The sequence below is a fragment of the Petaurus breviceps genome, unplaced genomic scaffold (genome assembly GCF_028583685.1).
Source record: "Petaurus breviceps papuanus isolate PSGF00001 unplaced genomic scaffold, PetGlider_PUasm1.0 38, whole genome shotgun sequence".
NCBI classification, from domain to species: Eukaryota; Metazoa; Chordata; class Mammalia; order Diprotodontia; family Petauridae; genus Petaurus; species Petaurus breviceps.
The window spans coordinates 102352539-102355968 of NW_027186304.1; the positions used below are offsets into that span (position 1 = coordinate 102352539).

Here is a 3430-nt window from a genome sequence, read left to right on the forward strand (position 1 = left end):
ATTAAGCAATTGGGGTTAAGTAACTTGCTCAAGGTTACACGGCCAGTTATTTCTGGGTGTGGTGCTAAGTATCTGAGCCTGGATTTGATCCCCAAGATCATCCCAACTCTGGGGCCGGTGCTTTATTTGCTGAGCCACCTGGCCACCCCTAAGCAATTGTGGTTAAGTAACTTGCTCAAGGTTACACTGTCAGGTGTTTCTGGGTGGGTGCTAAGTGTCTGAGCCCAGATTTGATCCCCAAGTCATCCCGACCCTGGGGCTGGTGCTCTTACTTGCTGTGCTACCTGGCTGCCCCGTGTAAATATTTTTTGAAAAGATAAATATATAGGGGAACTTGTCCATCAGCTCAGATCCTTAAAAGACATGTCCTAAAGATGGAACCCAAGGTATGTAACTGAGGATGAATACAGAGAATTCCATGCTTTTCTAAGAGTAACATCAACCACCCTGAAAATTATAGCAAGCCTAGGCTGGATATGAATGCTAAAGAGGAGAAAGGAGGCATTTTTGGCTATGTTGTCTATTGAGAATAGTAAAAAAGAGGGTGTAGATGGGTCAAAAATCAATTAATAAATGAAAGTTTATTAAATAAAAATCTACTCTGTATCATGCACTATAAGTACTTTTGACACATAGAGCCAAATGAAATAGTCCTTACCCTCAAAGAGGGTAATTCTAGTCTATTGCCCGTCTATGAAATGAGACAACATATATATCCAGAAATGTGTATACACACATTGTTGTGTTGTTTAGTTGTTTCAATCATGTCCAACTCTTCATGACCACATTTGGAGTTTTCTTGGCAAAGATACTGGAGTGGTTTGCCATTTCCTTCTCCAGCTTATTTTACAGATGAGGAAACTGAGCCAAACAGGGTTAAGTGGCTTGCTAGCATCACATAACTAATAAGTATCTGAGTTCAGATTTTAAACTCAGGAAGATGAGTCTTCCTGACTGCAGGCTTAGTATTCTATCCACTCTGCCACCTGACTGCCCCATACATGTCTATACAAAATGTAGACAAAATAAATGCAAGGTAATTTGTAAAAGGCATTAGTGATGGGATGGAGAGGTCAGGAAAGGTGTGGAGTCAGACGTCATTTAGAATGAGTTTTGGAACCAGTAAATCAGTGCTACTATGCAAGTGACAAGTCCAATCAAATGTCTCACAAAATGGGGTCAATAATGCCAGTAGTACTTAGCTCACAGTGATTTTAAGATGAGGAAACTGAGACTTAGAGGCAAGAAGAGAGTCACTCAGCTATTAAGAAATATTCCTACCTAGCAAGGGTAGCTACTTTTAAATGGTGTGGGTTAGTCAATAGAGCTCTCCTCCCCTTACTTCTACTTCGTGGCAACTTGTATACATTACTCTGAATCCTACCATGTAGGGCCAAACAGATCAACTACATGGGAATATGCCCTGCATACCTTTTGGACTCAAAGATATTTCAGTTAGATAAAATGGGAAGTCTCTTCTAACTGAAAGAGACAGATCTGAACTTTCCCAAAGAAAGTTTCCCAAATAATAGCAGGAGCTAGTTCAAAACTGAGGGGAGATTTCAAATGTCTGGTAGTGGAGAAGAAGGCATGGAGACATCAAGAGATGAACCAGAAGCAATAAAGATGCCAGGCACAATTGACAATAAGGGAAAGAAATCAGGACCGAGCTGCGACAGAGAAGGGAGAGGTCAATGAGAAGCCTACAGTTATCTAGAAGCAGAAGACTCAGGCTCTCACAGCTGATTTTATTCACCTCCTTAAGAACTGGGTGAGTGACAATAGAAGCTTGTCTTCTTGACTCCCCCTCCCAGTGCAGGCCTCTTAACAGACACAATATACTTAACTGCTTAAGTACCCAAACATTTCATATAACCTAGATTCAACCTCATTGAAGTCAGGGATTAACTAAAGATAAATTATAATTAAAACAGAGGGCTAAATCTCTGCCTAAATTTTCAGGATTTTCCTAACTGGGGACTCAGGCCTTGATTATTCTCTCAAATCTTTAATAGAAATTACATAAAGCAGCAGAGGAAGGAAGTACATGGGCCTGAGATGCCATTATATGGCCTCCTTCACTTAAAATGAGCTAATTATTGTTACAAGCTAGGACATAAGGGAAAACTGCCTCCCGATTAGAATTGTCCAAAGTGAAATGGGCTGCTTAAGGAGGTAGCTAATGTTTCATCACTGGAGGCCTTCAGTAAGAGGCTGAATGACCCAACCTACATGGTAGGGGTGTTTTAAAGAGGAAGGATATTCAGATGTGGCTGGACTACATGCCTTCCTTCTGAGGTCTCTTCTATCTTATTACTTGAAATGATCACACTATGGACGAGAAACCCATTGCAAAAAGGTTTATGTGGAGTATTTCAAATGTCTAGGTAAGCACAGAAAATACAGAATGAGTTCAAAAGTCCACCTAACTATATTATGACTGAATTCGTAAACTTCAGTGTTCTTTTTGTGTCCAAAAGGGCATTAGCTATGTGCATTCTGGATGAGGAAGAGTGGTCCCCTATGGCTTACTATATTCTACAGCATTGTCAGGGTCTCAATGAGCTGAATGAATATGTGGCATAGAGTATGTTTTTTGTGCTAAATACTGTGGAGACAATTTCAGAACAAGACAGTTCCTACACTTAAGACCCTTGTATTCTAACCTAGGAAGAAAACATTAGAAAATGGCGGTCAGGGAAGCATATTTTGGTTTGGGAAATCATAGGAATATAGAATGGAGTCATAGGATAACTGATTGACACATCCTTTTCATGAATCGTAGTATTGACTTTATTAATATTCCTGGGGTAGAGATGGAAAGGCAAGGAAACTGAGGTAAACAGGGTTAAGTGACTTGCCAAAGGTCACACAGCAAGGAAGGAAGGGTCTGAGGCCAGATTTGAACTCAGGAAGATGAATCTTTGTGACTCCAGGCCTGGTACTCTATCCCCTGTGCAACCTAGCTGCCAATAACCAGATAGCCAGGCCAGAAGTTAAGGGTAGAGAAAATCAATGTCATCACTACAATTTCTTCTTCATGTTTAGCATCTCCCTACTTTTAGGGTCAGCTTCACAGCTTCAGCTATGAGATAATGTAGGTCACCCTCACCAAGAGAATCTCCCTTTCTTCTTTGAGACCAGGTCCTGCCTATGATCCAGTCTATGGTTTCTCCTGCTTTACACAACATCAATAGCTCCTCACAATTCTTAGACCTTAAGTACCTTTCATCCAGTGTAACTGAAGTAGAGGAGTTTAAAAGGGGGAACAGAGGAGCCAAGGAGCCCACATAGCTCAGCCTCATCACAAGACTCTGATTTCCCATTTTGACTGGGCTCGTGTTATCCGACCACTGTGTTCAGGATTGCAAAGAGTACAGCTATTGGGGACATGCTTTCCCTTTCCCCTGTGCCTTCCTCCTTTTCTTAA

General features: G+C 41.2%; 1 pseudogene; it reads left to right on the forward strand.

Annotated features, from left to right (window-relative positions):
* Nucleotides 1-2586, forward strand: part of LOC138170301 (meiosis-specific kinetochore protein-like) — a 16140-nt pseudogene extending 13554 nt beyond the window's left edge.
* Nucleotides 2587-3430: the final 844 nt, after the last annotated feature.